The sequence below is a fragment of the Rattus norvegicus genome, chromosome 1 (genome assembly GCF_021556685.1).
Source record: "Rattus norvegicus strain SHRSP/BbbUtx chromosome 1, alternate assembly SHRSP_T2T, whole genome shotgun sequence".
Taxonomy (NCBI): domain Eukaryota; kingdom Metazoa; phylum Chordata; class Mammalia; order Rodentia; family Muridae; genus Rattus; species Rattus norvegicus.
Genome location: NC_141534.1, coordinates 121,829,292 through 121,846,415, shown reverse-complemented (window position 1 = coordinate 121,846,415; position 17,124 = coordinate 121,829,292). Strand labels below are relative to the sequence as shown.

Here is a 17,124-nt window from a genome sequence, read left to right as displayed (position 1 = left end):
GGTTACAAGCACTACTTAGTCTCTTTGAGGACCACTTGCGGGACTCATCTGAGCTGCTCTGATGACCTTGTGCTCTTTTCCCTCTGTGGGAACCTGGACAATCTTAGTGCAAGTGTGCTGGCAAACACTGCCTGCCAACTAGCACCTAATCTCATAATCTGCTTGTGTGCAAGTCTGCAACACCAACCCTGTCATCATTACCCTCTCTGCTCTGATGTCTTGCAGTCACCTGGCATCACCCTTGAGGTCCAGTGGATCACTATTCCCAGGTGAGTGAAATGATCACGATTAATGGATTGAACTTCCTATAAGATATTCCTCAGTATTTTGACCAATAATTTCAGCCCATCAAAGGTTTCTTAATTAAAAATAATGCAATCCCAGTCAGAAATGAATTTCACTTCTCAGTATGTTTTGTCCCTTTGAACTGCACTATTAAAAATGTAGAGAATTTCCTTTCTACCTGTAGTTCATACAGCCATAAAATTGAATATCTTGGAAGAGATCCTAGATGATAATATCTACATAAATGGAGGGATCTGGAATATGAATATACCTTTTGAATTTGGAGAAATTTCAGTCCACACACAGGCTCACATATCAAAGCACAGAGATGGATTTCCAATGGCAAGGGGAACCCAGGAATAAGACTTTAGTTTAGAGATGAAGAAATTGGCGATAAATTTTCTGCATCAAAAGACACTCCAAGAATTATTGCCCCAAAGAGAGCTTCGCGAAATTTTTCATGTAACTCTCAGGCCAGAGGGAACCTAGCAAGTAGGGTAGATTGAAGTTGAAGGTGTGGCTTTGGCTACCAATTCCCTTCTATGTGTCATCACACTGCTTCATTCTTGATCTTACTAAAGTTTACTTCAGTATTCATCAGAAAACAAATGCTATCAAGGAGATGGTTTCTGGAGCTCTTGGGACAGAGGAAAGTGATGTCAATGGGATACTTGCAAACACCATCTGATCTAGTCACACGAATTTTGGTCACATTCTCAGTTTGATAACATGGCAATCACTGAGTGCTAACGCTCAGGGATTCATGGCCAAAATACATGTTGCTTTCTTCTGGGCAACCGATTCTCTTCAGCATTCACATACCAGCTGTGGGCACTGATTTTTACCATGCAGTATGGAAATGGGGAAGAATGAACATAGCCTAGCACATAAAATCTGAAATGCACAAGTCTCATGAAAATTTGATTAAAGTATACGTAACTGTTCGTGTATTGTCCTTCCAATATTACTCAGGTAAATTCACCTTTGCCTTGGTTTCTGACAATGTTTAGCAATTAAAAGATTTGATCGGTGTATATGACAAAGAGCATGTGTCATCCCCTTCATCAATGATTTGGTTTTGGGTACCTATTGACCTATTGATCGCTTAGGGAAGTAACTTTCCATGTGTTGGGAATGTCAGCATGGAAGTGGATGTTGCAAGAGTGATTCTGCTAAGTGGCATCATACATTAGACTTCTTAAACAGCCTCCTTCAAATTAATATGATTGTATGAACTGAAGGGATACACTTGCCCTCACATCTTGCTCTTTCCTTTTTAGAGAGGACAGTCTTCAAATTCAAGCTAGGTCTACCCTTATTCCACAAAAGAGCGCTGTGCCCTTGTACCCTCTGCACTTGCAAGTGAGGATTCAAATTCTGAGGCAGTGTTGGCAGCCCAGGTAAGCCATGGTGCAGGTGAAATTACATTATTGACAGTTGTGTCCTGCCTGTGTCTGGGTCAATGAGGACAACAGAAAGTCAAGAACAGAATGATGACATAAAAATCATGCTCAATAGGATTACGCTGAGGCCCAACCAGGGAGCCAGGTTTACAAGCACTACTTAGTCTCTTTGAGGACCACTTGCGGGACTCATCTGAGCTGCTCTGATGACCTTGTGCACTATTCCCTCTGCGGGAACCTGGACAATCTTAGTGCAAGTGTGCTGGCAAACACTTCCTGCCAACTAGCACCTAATCTCATAATCTGCTTGTGTGCAAGTCTGCAACACCAACCCTGTCATCATTACCCTCTCGGCTCTTATGTCTTGCAGTCACTTTTCAACACCCCAGCCGTCCAGTGGATCACTACTCCCAGGTGAGTGAAATGATCACGAATAATGGATTGAACTATTTATGAGATATTCCTCAGTTTTTTGACCAATAATTTCAGCCCATCAAAGGTTTCTTAATTAAAAATAAAGCAATACCAGTCAGAAATGAATTGCACTTCTAAGTATGTTCTGTCCCTTTGAACTGCACTATTAAAAATGTAGAGAAATTCCTTTATACCTGTACTTCATACAGCCATAAAATTGAATTTCTTGAGAGAGATCCTAGATGATACTGTCTACACAAAAGGAGGGATATGGAATATGAATATACCTTTTGAATTTCGAGAAATTTCAGTCCACACACAGGCTCACAAACCCAAGCTTCATCCTTGATCTTACTAAATTTTACTTCAGTATTCATTAAAAACAAATGCTATCAAGAAGATATTTTCTGGAGCTCTTGGGACAGAGGAACGTGATGTCAATGGGATACTTGCAAACACCAACTGATCTAGTCACACGAATTTTGGTCACATTCTCAGTTTGATCACATGGCAATGACTGAGTGCTAATGTTCATGAATTCATGGACAAAATACTTGTTGCTTTTTTCTGGGCAACTGATTTTCTTCAGCATTCAATTACCAGCTGTTGGAACTGATTGTTACCATGCAGTATGGAAATGGCGTGGAATGAACACAGACTAGCATATAAAATTTGAAATGCACAAGTGTCTTTAAAATTTGATTAAAGTATATGTAACTGTTTGTGTATTGTACTCCCCATATTACTCAGAGAAATTCACATTTGTCTTGGTTTCTGACAATGTTTAGCAATTGAAAGATTTGATCAGTGTAAATGATCAAGAGCATGTTTGATCCCCTTCCTCAATGGTTTAGTTTTGGGTAACTTTTGACCTTAATGATCTCTTAGGGAAGTAACTTTCCATGTGTTGGGAATGTCAGGATGGAAGTGAAAGTTGCAAGAGTGATTCTGCGAAGTGGCATCCTAATTTAGACTTCTTAAACAGCCTCCTTAAAATTAACATGATTGTATGAACTGAAGGGATACAAATGCCCTCACATCTAGCTCTATCCTTTTTAGAGAGGACAGTCTTCAAATTCAACCTAGGTCTCCCCTTATTCCACACAAGAGCGCTTTGCCCTTGTACCCTCTGCACTTGCAAGTGAGGATTCAAATTCTGAGGCAGTGTTGGCAGCCCAGGTAAGACATGGTGCAGGTAAATTACATTATTGACAGCTGTGTCCTGCCTGTGTCTGGGTCAATGATGACAACAGAGAGTCAAGAACAGAATGATGACATAAAAATCATGCTCAATAGGATTACACTGAGGCCCAACCAGGGAGCCAGGGTTACAAGCACTACTTAGTCTCTTTGCGGACCACTTGCGGGACTCATCTGAGCTGCTCTGATGACCTTGTGCTCTTTTCCCTCTGTGGGAACCTGGACAATCTTAGTGCAACTGTGCTGGCAAACACTGCCTGCCAACTAGCACCTAATCTCGTAATCTGCTTGTGTGCAAGTCTGCAACACCAACCCTGTCATCATTACCCTCTCTGCTCTGATGTCTTGCAGTCACCTGGCATCACCCTTGAGTTCCAGTGGATCACTATTCCCAGGTGAGTGAAATGATCACGATTAATGGATTGAACTTCCTATAAGATATTCCTCAGTATTTTGACCAATAATTTCAGCCCATCAAAGGTTTCTTAATTAAAAATAATGCAATCCCAGTCAGAAATGAATTTCACTTCTCAGTATGTTTTGTCCCTTTGAACTGCACTATTAAAAATGTAGAGAAATTCCTTTCTACCTGTAGTTCATACAGCCATAAAATTGAATATCTTGGAAGAGATCCTAGATGATAATATCTACATAAATGGAGGGATCTGGAATATGAATATACCTTTTGAATTTGGAGAAATTTCAGTCCACACACAGGCTCACATATCAAAGCACAGAGATGGATTTCCAATGGCAAGGGGAACCCAGGAATAAGACTTTAGTTTAGAGATGAAGAAATTGGCGATAAATTTTCTGCATCAAAAGACACTCCAAGAATTATTGCACCAAAGAGAGCTTCGCGAAATTTTTCATGTAACTCTCAGGCCAGAGGGAACCTAGCAAGTAGGGTAGATTGAAGTTGAAGGTGTGGCTTTGGCTACCAATTCCCTTCTATGTGTCATCACACTGCTTCATTCTTGATCTTACTAAAGTTTACTTCAGTATTCATCAGAAAACAAATGCTATCAAGGAGATGGTTTCTGGAGCTCTTGGGACAGAGGAAAGTGATGTCAATGGGATACTTGCAAACACCATCTGATCTAGTCACACGAATTTTGGTCACATTCTCAGTTTGATAACATGGCAATCACTGAGTGCTAACGCTCAGGGATTCATGGCCAAAATACATGTTGCTTTCTTCTGGGCAACCGATTCTCTTCAGCATTCACATACCAGCTGTGGGAACTGATTGTTACCATGCAGTATGGAAATGGGGAGGAATGAACATAGCCTAGCACATAAAATCTGAAATGCACAAGTCTCATGAAAATTTGATTAAAGTATACGTAACTGTTCGTGTATTGTCCTTCCAATATTACTCAGGTAAATTCACCTTTGCCTTGGTTTCTGACAATGTTTAGCAATTGAAAGATTTGATCGGTGTATATGGCAAAGAGCATGTGTCATCCCCTTCATCAATGATTTGGTTTTGGGTACCTATTGACCTATTGATCGCTTAGGGAAGTAACTTTCCATGTGTTGGGAATGTCAGCATGGAAGTGGATGTTGCAAGAGTGATTCTGCTAAGTGGCATCATACATTAGACTTCTTAAACAGCCTCCTTAAAATTAACATGATTGTATGAACTGAAGGGATACAATTGCCCTCACATCTTGCTCTTTGCTTTTTAGAGAGGACAGTCTTCAAATTCAAGTTAGGTCTACCCTTATTCCACACAAGAGCGCTGTGCCCTTGTACCCTCTGCACTTGCAAGTGAGGATTCAAATTCTGAGGCAGTGTTGGCAGCCCAGGAAAGCCACGGTGCATGTGAAATTACATTATTGACAGTTGTGTCCTGCCTGTGTCTGGGTCAATGATGACAACATTAAGTCAAGAACAGAATGATGACATAAAAATCATGCTCAATAGGATTACGCTGAGGCCCAACCAGGGAGCCAGGGTTACAAGCACTACTTAGTCTCTTTGAGGACCACTTGCGGGACTCATCTGAGCTGCTCTGATGACCTTGTGCTCTTTTCCCTCTGTGGGAACCTGGACAATCTTAGTGCAACTGTGCTGGCAAACACTGCCTGCCTACTATCACCTAATCTCATAATCTGCTTGTGTGCAAGTCTGCAACACCAACCCTGTCATCATTACCCTCTCTGCTCTGATGTCTTGCAGTCACCTGGCATCACCCCTGCGGTCCAGTGGATCACTATTCCCAGGTGAGTGAAATGATCACGATTAATGGATTGAACTTCCTATAAGATATTCCTCAGTATTTTGACCAATAATTACAGCCCATCAAAGGATTCTGATTAAAAATAATGCAATACCAGTCAGAAATGAATTTCACTTCTCAGTATGTTTTGTCCCTTTGAACTGCACTATTAAAAATGTAGAGAAATTCCTTTCTACCTGTAGTTTATACAGTCATAAAATTGAATTTCTTGGAAGAGATCCTAGATGATACTATCTACACAAATGGAGGGATCTGGAATATGAATATACCTTTGAATTTGGAGAAATTTCAGTCCACACACATGCTCACAAATCCAAGTTGGTGCACAGAGATCGATTTCCAATGGCTAGGGGAACCCAGGAATAAGACTATAGTTTAGAGATGTAGAAATTGGCGACAAAGTTTCTGCATCAAAAGACACTCCAAGAATTATTCCCCCAAAGAGAGCTTGGCGAAATTTTTCACGTAACTCTCAGGCCACAGGCAACCGAACCAGTAGGGGACATTGACGTTGCAGGTGTGGCTTGGCTACCTATTCACTTCCATGAGTCATCACACTGCTTCATCCTTGATCTTACTAAAGTTTACTTCAGTATTCATCAGAAAACAAATGCTATCAAAGAGATGGTTTCTGGAGCTCTTGGGACAGAGGAACGTGATTTCAATGGGATACTTGCAAACACCAACTGATCTAGTCACACGAATTTTGGTCACATTCTGAGTTTCATCACATGACAATCACTGAGTGCTAATGCTCAGGGATTCATGGTCAAAATACTTGTTGCTTTCCTCTGGGCAACAGATTCTCTTCAGCATTCACTTACCAGCTGTGGGAACTGATTGTTACCATACAGTACGGAAATGGGGAAGAATGATCATAGCCTAGCACATAAGTCTGAAATGCACAAGTCTCATGAAAATTTGATTAAAGTATACGTAACTGTTCGTGTATTGTCCTTCCAATATTACTCAGGTAAATTCACCTTTGCCTTGGTTTCTGACAATGTTTAGCTATTGAAAGATTTGATCGGTGTATATGACAAAGAGCATGTGTCATCCCCTTCATCAATGATTTGGTTTTGGGTACCTATTGACCTATTGATCGCTTAGGGAAGTAACTTTCCATGTGTTGGGAATGTCAGCATGGAAGTGGATGTTGCAAGAGTGATTCTGCTAAGTGGCATCATACATTAGACTTCTTAAACAGCCTCCTTAAAATTAATATGATTGTATGAACTGAAGGGATACAATTGCCCTCACATCTTGCTCTTTCATTTTTAGAGGGGACAGTCTTCAAATTCAAGCTAGGTCTACCCTTATTTCACACAAGAGCGCTGTGCCCTTGTACCCTCTGCACTTGCAAGTGAGGATTCAAATTCTGAGGCAGTGTTGGCAGCCCAGGTAAGCCATGGTGCAGGTGAAATTACTTTATTGACAGTTGTGTCCTGCCTGTGTCTGGGTCAATGATGACAACATTAAGTCAAGAACAGAATGATGACATAAAAATCATGGTCAATAGGATTACGCTGAGGCCCAACCAGGGAGCCAGGGTTACAAGCACTACTTAGTCTCTTTGAGGACCACTTGCGGGACTCATCTGAGCTGCTCTGATGACCTTGTGCTCTTTTCCCTCTGTGGGAACCTGGACAATCTTAGTGCAAGTGTGCTGGCAAACACTGCCTGCCAACTAGCACCTAATCTCATAATCTGCTTGTGTGCAAGTCTGCAACACCAACCCTGTCATCATTACCCTCTCTGCTCTGATGTCTTGCAGTCACCTGGCATCACCCTTGAGGTCCAGTGGATCACTATTCCCAGGTGAGTGAAATGATCACGATTAATGGATTGAACTTCCTATAAGATATTCCTCAGTATTTTGACCAATAATTTCAGCCCATCAAAGGTTTCTTAATTAAAAATAATGCAATCCCAGTCAGAAATGAATTTCACTTCTCAGTATGTTTTGTCCCTTTGAACTGCACTATTAAAAATGTAGAAAAATTCCTTTCTACCTGTAGTTCATACAGCCATAAAATTGAATATCTTGGAAGAGATCCTAGATGATAATATCTACATAAATGGAGGGATCTGGAATATGAATATACCTTTTGAATTTGGAGAAATTTCAGTCCACACACAGGCTCACATATCAAAGCACAGAGATGGATTTCCAATGGCAAGGGGAACCCAGGAATAAGACTTTAGTTTAGAGATGAAGAAATTGGCGATAAATTTTCTGCATCAAAAGACACTCCAAGAATTATTGCCCCAAAGAGAGCTTCGCGAAATTTTTCATGTAACTCTCAGGCCAGAGGGAACCTAGCAAGTAGGGTAGATTGAAGTTGAAGGTGTGGCTTTGGCTACCAATTCCCTTCTATGTGTCATCACACTGCTTCATTCTTGATCTTACTAAAGTTTACTTCAGTATTCATCAGAAAACAAATGCTATCAAGGAGATGGTTTCTGGAGCTCTTGGGACAGAGGAAAGTGATGTCAATGGGATACTTGCAAACAACATCTGATCTAGTCACACGAATTTTGGTCACATTCTCAGTTTGATAACATGGCAATCACTGAGTGCTAACGCTCAGGGATTCATGGCCAAAATACATGTTGCTTTCTTCTGGGCAACCGATTCTCTTCAGCATTCACATACCAGCTGTGGGCACTGATTTTTACCATGCAGTATGGAAATGGGGAGGAATGAACATAGCCTAGCACATAAAATCTGAAATGCACAAGTCTCATGAAAATTTGATTAAAGTATACGTAACTGTTCGTGTATTGTCCTTCCAATATTACTCAGGTAAATTCACCTTTGCCTTGGTTTCTGACAATGTTTAGCAATTGAAAGATTTGATCGGTGTATATGACAAAGAGCATGTGTCATCCCCTTCATCAATGATTTGGTTTTGGGTACCTATTGACCTATTGATCGCTTAGGGAAGTAACTTTCCATGTGTTGGGAAGGTCAGCATGGAAGTGGATGTTGCAAGAGTGATTCTGCTAAGTGGCATCATACATTAGACTTCTTAAACAGCCTCCTTCAAATTAATATGATTGTATGAACTGAAGGTATACACTTGCCCTCACATCTTGCTCTTTCCTTTTTAGAGAGGACAGTCTTCAAATTCAAGCTAGGTCTACCCTTATTCCACAAAAGAGCGCTGTGCCCTTGTACCCTCTGCACTTGCAAGTGAGGATTCAAATTCTGAGGCAGTGTTGGCAGCCCAGGTAATCCATGGTGCAGGTGAAATTACATTATTGACAGTTGTGTCCTGCCTGTGTCTGGGTCAATGATGACAACAGAAAGTCAAGAACAGAATGATGACATAAAAATCATGCTCAATAGGATTACGCTGAGGCCCAACCAGGGAGCCAGGTTTACAAGCACTACTTAGTCTCTTTGAGGACCACTTGCGGGACTCATCTGAGCTGCTCTGATGACCTTGTGCACTATTCCCTCTGCGGGAACCTGGACAATCTTAGTGCAAGTGTGCTGGCAAACACTTCCTGCCAACTAGCACCTAATCTCATAATCTGCTTGTGTGCAAGTCTGCAACACCAACCCTGTCATCATTACCCTCTCGGCTCTTATGTCTTGCAGTCACTTTTCAACACCCCAGCCGTCCAGTGGATCACTACTCCCAGGTGAGTGAAATGATCACGAATAATGGATTGAACTATTTATGAGATATTCCTCAGTTTTTTGACCAATAATTTCAGCCCATCAAAGGTTTCTTAATTAAAAATAAAGCAATACCAGTCAGAAATGAATTGCACTTCTAAGTATGTTCTGTCCCTTTGAACTGCACTATTAAAAATGTAGAGAAATTCCTTTATACCTGTACTTCATACAGCCATAAAATTGAATTTCTTGAGAGAGATCCTAGATGATACTGTCTACACAAAAGGAGGGATATGGAATATGAATATACCTTTTGAATTTCGAGAAATTTCAGTCCACACACAGGCTCACAAACCCAAGCTTCATCCTTGATCTTACTAAATTTTACTTCAGTATTCATTAAAAACAAATGCTATCAAGAAGATATTTTCTGGAGCTCTTGGGACAGAGGAACGTGATGTCAATGGGATACTTGCAAACACCAACTGATCTAGTCACACGAATTTTGGTCACATTCTCAGTTTGATCACATGGCAATGACTGAGTGCTAATGTTCATGAATTCATGGACAAAATACTTGTTGCTTTTTTCTGGGCAACTGATTTTCTTCAGCATTCAATTACCAGCTGTTGGAACTGATTGTTACCATGCAGTATGGAAATGGCGTGGAATGAACACAGACTAGCATATAAAATTTGAAATGCACAAGTGTCTTTAAAATTTGATTACAGTATATGTAACTGTTTGTGTATTGTACTCCCCATATTACTCAGAGAAATTCACATTTGTCTTGGTTTCTGACAATGTTTAGCAATTGAAAGATTTGATCAGTGTAAATGATCAAGAGCATGTTTGATCCCCTTCCTCAATGGTTTAGTTTTGGGTAACTTTTGACCTTAATGATCTCTTAGGGAAGTAACTTTCCATGTGTTGGGAATGTCAGGATGGAAGTGAAAGTTGCAAGAGTGATTCTGCGAAGTGGCATCCTAATTTAGACTTCTTAAACAGCCTCCTTAAAATTAACATGATTGTATGAACTGAAGGGATACAAATGCCCTCACATCTAGCTCTATCCTTTTTAGAGAGGACAGTCTTCAAATTCAACCTAGGTCTCCCCTTATTCCACACAAGAGCGCTTTGCCCTTGTACCCTCTGCACTTGCAAGTGAGGATTCAAATTCTGAGGCAGTGTTGGCAGCCCAGGTAAGACATGGTGCAGGTAAATTACATTATTGACAGCTGTGTCCTGCCTGTGTCTGGGTCAATGATGACAACAGAGAGTCAAGAACAGAATGATGACATAAAAATCATGCTCAATAGGATTACACTGAGGCCCAACCAGGGAGCCAGGGTTACAAGCACTACTTAGTCTCTTTGCGGACCACTTGCGGGACTCATCTGAGCTGCTCTGATGACCTTGTGCTCTTTTCCCTCTGTGGGAACCTGGACAATCTTAGTGCAACTGTGCTGGCAAACACTGCCTGCCAACTAGCACCTAATCTCGTAATCTGCTTGTGTGCAAGTCTGCAACACCAACCCTGTCATCATTACCCTCTCTGCTCTGATGTCTTGCAGTCACCTGGCATCACCCTTGAGTTCCAGTGGATCACTATTCCCAGGTGAGTGAAATGATCACGATTAATGGATTGAACTTCCTATAAGATATTCCTCAGTATTTTGACCAATAATTTCAGCCCATCAAAGGTTTCTTAATTAAAAATAATGCAATCCCAGTCAGAAATGAATTTCACTTCTCAGTATGTTTTGTCCCTTTGAACTGCACTATTAAAAATGTAGAGAAATTCCTTTCTACCTGTAGTTCATACAGCCATAAAATTGAATATCTTGGAAGAGATCCTAGATGATAATATCTACATAAATGGAGGGATCTGGAATATGAATATACCTTTTGAATTTGGAGAAATTTCAGTCCACACACAGGCTCACATATCAAAGCACAGAGATGGATTTCCAATGGCAAGGGGAACCCAGGAATAAGACTTTAGTTTAGAGATGAAGAAATTGGCGATAAATTTTCTGCATCAAAAGACACTCCAAGAATTATTGCACCAAAGAGAGCTTCGCGAAATTTTTCACGAAACTCTCAGGCCACAGGGAACCTAGCCAGTAGGGTAGATTGAAGTTGAAAGTGTGGCTTTGGCTACCAATTCCCTTCTATGTGTCATCACACAGCTTCATTCTTGATCTTACTAAAATTTACTTCAGTATTCATCAGAAAACAAATGCTATCAAGGAGATGGTTTCTGGAGCTCTTGGGACAGAGGAATGTGATGTCACTGGGATACTTGCAAACACCAACTGATCTAGTCACACGAATTTTGAACACATTCTGAGTTTCATCACATGGCAATCACTGAGTGCTAACGCTCAGGGATTCATGGCCAAAATACATGTTGCTTTCTTCTGGGCAACAGATTCTCTTCAGCATTCACATACCAGCTGTGGGAACTGATTGTTACCATGCAGTATGGAAATGGGGAGGAATGAACATAGCCTAGCACATAAAATCTGAAATGCACAAGTCTCATGAAAATTTGATTAAAGTATACGTAACTGTTCGTGTATTGTCCTTCCAATATTACTCAGGTAAATTCACCTTTGCCTTGGTTTCTGACAATGTTTAGCAATTGAAAGATTTGATCGGTGTATATGGCAAAGAGCATGTGTCATCCCCTTCATCAATGATTTGGTTTTGGGTACCTATTGACCTATTGATCGCTTAGGGAAGTAACTTTCCATGTGTTGGGAATGTCAGCATGGAAGTGGATGTTGCAAGAGTGATTCTGCTAAGTGGCATCATACATTAGACTTCTTAAACAGCCTCCTTAAAATTAACATGATTGTATGAACTGAAGGGATACAATTGCCCTCACATCTTGCTCTTTGCTTTTTAGAGAGGACATTCTTCAGATTCAAGTTAGGTCTACCTTTATTCCACACAAGAGCGCTGTGCCCTTGTACCCTCTGCACTTGCAAGTGAGGATTCAAATTCTGAGGCAGTACTGGCAGCCCAGGAAAGCCACGGTGCATGTGAAATTACATTATTGACAGTTGTGTCCTGCCTGTGTCTGGGTCAATGATGACAACATTAAGTCAAGAACAGAATGATGACATAAAAATCATGCTCAATAGGATTACGCTGAGGCCCAACCAGGGAGCCAGGGTTACAAGCACTACTTAGTCTCTTTGAGGACCACTTGCGGGACTCATCTGAGCTGCTCTGATGACCTTGTGCTCTTTTCCCTCTGTGGGAACCTGGACAATCTTAGTGCAACTGTGCTGGCAAACACTGCCTGCCAATTAGCACCTAGTCTCGTAATCTGCTTGTGTGCAAGTCTGCAACACCAACCCCGTCATCATTACCCTCTCTGCTCTGATGTCTTGCAGTCACCTGGCATCACCCCTGCGGTCCAGTGGATCACTATTCCCAGGTGAGTGAAATGATCACGATTAATGGATTGAACTTCCTATAAGATATTCCTCAGTATTTTGACCAATAATTACAGCCCATCAAAGGATTCTGATTAAAAATAATACAATACCAGTCAGAAATGAATTTCACTTCTCAGTATGTTTTGTCCCTTTGAACTGCACTATTAAAAATGTAGAGAAATTCCTTTCTACCTGTAGTTTATACAGTCATAAAATTGAATTTCTTGGAAGAGATCCTAGATGATACTATCTACACAAATGGAGGGATCTGGAATATGAATATACCTTTGAATTTGGAGAAATTTCAGTCCACACACATGCTCACAAATCCAAGTTGGTGCACAGAGATCGATTTCCAATGGCAAGGGGAACCCAGGAATAAGACTATAGTTTAGAGATGTAGAAATTGGCGACAAAGTTTCTGCATCAAAAGACACTCCAAGAATTATTCCCCCAAAGAGAGCTTGGCGAAATTTTTCACGTAACTCTCAGGCCACAGGCAACCGAACCAGTAGGGGACATTGACGTTGCAGGTGTGGCTTGGCTACCTATTCACTTCCATGAGTCATCACACTGCTTCATCCTTGATCTTACTAAAGTTTACTTCAGTATTCATCAGAAAACAAATGCTATCAAGGAGATGGTTTCTGGAGCTCTTGGGACAGAGGAACGTGATGTCAATGGGATACTTGCAAACACCAACTGATCTAGTCACACGAATTTTGGTCACATTCTGAGTTTCATCACATGACAATCACTGAGTGCTAATGCTCAGGGATTCATGGTCAAAATACTTGTTGCTTTCCTCTGGGCAACAGATTCTCTTCAGCATTCACTTACCAGCTGTGGGAACTGATTGTTACCATACAGTATGGAAATGGGGAAGAATGAACATAGCCTAGCACATAAGTCTGAAATGCACAAGTCTCATGAAAATTTGATTAAAGTATACGTAACTGTTCGTGTATTGTCCTTCCAATATTACTCAGGTAAATTCACCTTTGCCTTGGTTTCTGACAATGTTTAGCAATTGAAAGATTTGATCGGTGTATATGACAAAGAGCATGTGTCATCCCCTTCATCAATGATTTGGTTTTGGGTACCTATTGACCTATTGATCGCTTAGGGAAGTAACTTTCCATGTGTTGGGAATGTCAGCATGGAAGTGGATGTTGCAAGAGTGATTCTGCTAAGTGGCATCATACATTAGACTTCTTAAACAGCCTCCTTAAAATTAACATGATTGTATGAACTGAAGGGATACAATTGCCCTCACATCTTGCTCTTTCATTTTTAGAGGGGACAGTCTTCAAATTCAAGCTAGGTCTACCCTTATTTCACACAAGAGCGCTGTGCCCTTGTACCCTCTGCACTTGAAGGTGAGGATTCAAATTCTGAGGCAGTGTTGGCAGCCCTGGTAAGACATGGTGCAGGTGAAATTACTTTATTGACAGTTGTGTCCTGCCTGTGTCTGGGTCAATGATGACAACATTAAGTCAAGAACAGAATGATGACATAAAAATCATGCTCAATAGGATTACGCTGAGGCCCAACCAGGGAGCCAGGGTTACAAGCACTACTTAGTCTCTTTGAGGACCACTTGCGGGACTCATCTGAGCTGCTCTGATGACCTTGTGCTCTTTTCCCTCTGTGGGAACCTGGACAATTTTAGTGCAAGTGTGCTGGCAAACACTGCCTGCCAACTAGCACCTAATCTCATAATCTGCTTGTGTGCAAGTCTGCAACACCAACCCTGTCATCATTACCCTCTCTGCTCTGATGTCTTGCAGTCACCTGGCATCACCCTTGAGGTCCAGTGGATCACTATTCCCAGGTGAGTGAAATGATCACGATTAATGGATTGAACTTCCTATAAGATATTCCTCAGTATTTTGACCAATAATTTCAGCCCATCAAAGGTTTCTTAATTAAAAATAATGCAATCCCAGTCAGAAATGAATTTCACTTCTCAGTATGTTTTGTCCCTTTGAACTGCACTATTAAAAATGTAGAGAAATTCCTTTCTACCTGTAGTTCATACAGCCATAAAATTGAATATCTTGGAAGAGATCCTAGATGATAATATCTACATAAATGGAGGGATCTGGAATATGAATATACCTTTTGAATTTGGAGAAATTTCAGTCCACACACAGGCTCACATATCAAAGCACAGAGATGGATTTCCAATGGCAAGGGGAACCCAGGAATAAGACTTTAGTTTAGAGATGAAGAAATTGGCGATAAATTTTCTGCATCAAAAGACACTCCAAGAATTATTGCCCCAAAGAGAGCTTCGCGAAATTTTTCATGTAACTCTCAGGCCAGAGGGAACCTAGCAAGTAGGGTAGATTGAAGTTGAAGGTGTGGCTTTGGCTACCAATTCCCTTCTATGTGTCATCACACTGCTTCATTCTTGATCTTACTAAAGTTTACTTCAGTATTCATCAGAAAACAAATGCTATCAAGGAGATGGTTTCTGGAGCTCTTGGGACAGAGGAAAGTGATTTCAATGGGATACTTGCAAACACCATCTGATCTAGTCACACGAATTTTGGTCACATTCTCAGTTTGATAACATGGCAATCACTGAGTGCTAACGCTCAGGGATTCATGGCCAAAATACATGTTGCTTTCTTCTGGGCAACCGATTCTCTTCAGCATTCACATACCAGCTGTGGGCACTGATTTTTACCATGCAGTATGGAAATGGGGAAGAATGAACATAGCCTAGCACATAAAATCTGAAATGCACAAGTCTCATGAAAATTTGATTAAAGTATACGTAACTGTTCGTGTATTGTCCTTCCAATATTACTCAGGTAAATTCACCTTTGCCTTGGTTTCTGACAATGTTTAGCAATTAAAAGATTTGATCGGTGTATATGGCAAAGAGCATGTGTCATCCCCTTCATCAATGATTTGGTTTTGGGTACCTATTGACCTATTGATCGCTTAGGGAAGTAACTTTCCATGTGTTGGGAATGTCAGCATGGAAGTGGATGTTGCAAGAGGGATTCTGCTAAGTGGCCTCATACATTAGACTTCTTAAACAGCCTCCTTCAAATTAATATGATTGTATGAACTGAAGGGATACACTTGCCCTCACATCTTGCTCTTTCCTTTTTAGAGAGGACAGTCTTCAAATTCAAGCTAGGTCTACCCTTATTCCACAAAAGAGCGCTGTGCCCTTGTACCCTCTGCACTTGCAAGTGAGGTTTCAAATTCTGAGGCAGTGTTGGCAGCCCAGGTAAGCCATGGTGCAGGTGAAATTACATTATTGACAGTTGTGTCCTGCCTGTGTCTGGGTCAATGATGACAACAGAAAGTCAAGAACAGAATGATGACATAAAAATCATGCTCAATAGGATTACGCTGAGGCCCAACCAGGGAGCCAGGTTTACAAGCACTACTTAGTCTCTTTGAGGACCACTTGCGGGACTCATCTGAGCTGCTCTGATGATCTTGTGCACTATTCCCTCTGCGGGAACCTGGACAATCTTAGTGCAAGTGTGCTGGCAAACACTTCCTGCCAACTAGCACCTAATCTCATAATCTGCTTGTGTGCAAGTCTGCAACACCAACCCTGTCATCATTACCCTCTCGGCTCTTATGTCTTGCAGTCACTTTTCAACACCCCAGCCGTCCAGTGGATCACTACTCCCAGGTGAGTGAAATGATCACGAATAATGGATTGAACTATTTATGAGATATTCCTCAGTTTTTTGACCAATAATTTCAGCCCATCAAAGGTTTCTTAATTAAAAATAAAGCAATACCAGTCAGAAATGAATTGCACTTCTAAGTATGTTCTGTCCCTTTGAACTGCACTATTAAAAATGTAGAGAAATTCCTTTATACCTGTACTTCATACAGCCATAAAATTGAATTTCTTGAGAGAGATCCTAGATGATACTGTCTACACAAAAGGAGGGATATGGAATATGAATATACCTTTTGAATTTCGAGAAATTTCAGTCCACACACAGGCTCACAAACCCAAGCTTCATCCTTGATCTTACTAAATTTTACTTCAGTATTCATTAAAAACAAATGCTATCAAGAAGATATTTTCTGGAGCTCTTGGGACAGAGGAACGTGATGTCAATGGGATACTTGCAAACACCAACTGATCTAGTCACACGAATTTTGGTCACATTCTCAGTTTGATCACATGGCAATGACTGAGTGCTAATGTTCATGAATTCATGGACAAAATACTTGTTGCTTTTTTCTGGGCAACTGATTTTCTTCAGCATTCAATTACCAGCTGTTGGAACTGATTGTTACCATGCAGTATGGAAATGGCGTGGAATGAACACAGACTAGCATATAAAATTTGAAATGCACAAGTGTCTTTAAAATTTGATTAAAGTATATGTAACTGTTTGTGTATTGTACTCCCCATATTACTCAGAGAAATTCACATTTGTCTTGGTTTCTGACAATGTTTAGCAATTGAAAGATTTGATCAGTGTAAATGATCAAGAGCATGTT

The 17,124-nt window shown here is 40.8% G+C and overlaps 2 long non-coding RNA genes and 9 other non-coding genes across 11 annotated transcripts; all 11 read left to right on the top strand.

Annotated features, from left to right (window-relative positions):
* Positions 1 to 43: 43 nt before the first annotated feature.
* LOC148007489 (uncharacterized) lies at positions 44 to 3,697 on the top strand. Its single transcript, XR_015655105.1, has 4 exons — positions 44 to 269; positions 1,566 to 1,685; positions 2,059 to 2,102; positions 3,654 to 3,697. It is a non-coding gene; the product is annotated as an uncharacterized LOC148007489 (long non-coding RNA).
* On the top strand, positions 1,742 to 1,819 carry LOC120100277 (small nucleolar RNA SNORD115). Its single transcript, XR_015656478.1, has one exon. It is a non-coding gene; the product is annotated as a small nucleolar RNA SNORD115 (small nucleolar RNA).
* On the top strand, positions 3,337 to 3,414 carry LOC148007490 (small nucleolar RNA SNORD115). Its single transcript, XR_015656484.1, has one exon. It is a non-coding gene; the product is annotated as a small nucleolar RNA SNORD115 (small nucleolar RNA).
* Positions 3,698 to 5,169: 1,472 nt separating the features above from the next.
* LOC120100239 (small nucleolar RNA SNORD115) lies at positions 5,170 to 5,247 on the top strand. The gene has a single exon (XR_015656220.1). It is a non-coding gene; the product is annotated as a small nucleolar RNA SNORD115 (small nucleolar RNA).
* Positions 5,248 to 7,004: 1,757 nt separating this feature from the next.
* On the top strand, positions 7,005 to 7,082 carry LOC148007488 (small nucleolar RNA SNORD115). The gene has a single exon (XR_015656465.1). It is a non-coding gene; the product is annotated as a small nucleolar RNA SNORD115 (small nucleolar RNA).
* A 57-nt stretch (positions 7,083 to 7,139) lies between these two features.
* LOC148007485 (uncharacterized) lies at positions 7,140 to 10,793 on the top strand. The gene is made up of 4 exons (XR_015655096.1): positions 7,140 to 7,365; positions 8,662 to 8,781; positions 9,155 to 9,198; positions 10,750 to 10,793. It is a non-coding gene; the product is annotated as an uncharacterized LOC148007485 (long non-coding RNA).
* LOC148007487 (small nucleolar RNA SNORD115) lies at positions 8,838 to 8,915 on the top strand. The gene has a single exon (XR_015656428.1). It is a non-coding gene; the product is annotated as a small nucleolar RNA SNORD115 (small nucleolar RNA).
* LOC148007486 (small nucleolar RNA SNORD115) lies at positions 10,433 to 10,510 on the top strand. Its single transcript, XR_015656483.1, has one exon. It is a non-coding gene; the product is annotated as a small nucleolar RNA SNORD115 (small nucleolar RNA).
* Positions 10,794 to 12,265: 1,472 nt separating the features above from the next.
* On the top strand, positions 12,266 to 12,343 carry LOC148007484 (small nucleolar RNA SNORD115). Its single transcript, XR_015656219.1, has one exon. It is a non-coding gene; the product is annotated as a small nucleolar RNA SNORD115 (small nucleolar RNA).
* A 1,757-nt stretch (positions 12,344 to 14,100) lies between these two features.
* LOC148007483 (small nucleolar RNA SNORD115) lies at positions 14,101 to 14,178 on the top strand. The gene has a single exon (XR_015656217.1). It is a non-coding gene; the product is annotated as a small nucleolar RNA SNORD115 (small nucleolar RNA).
* A 1,755-nt stretch (positions 14,179 to 15,933) lies between these two features.
* On the top strand, positions 15,934 to 16,011 carry LOC148007482 (small nucleolar RNA SNORD115). Its single transcript, XR_015656427.1, has one exon. It is a non-coding gene; the product is annotated as a small nucleolar RNA SNORD115 (small nucleolar RNA).
* Positions 16,012 to 17,124: the final 1,113 nt, after the last annotated feature.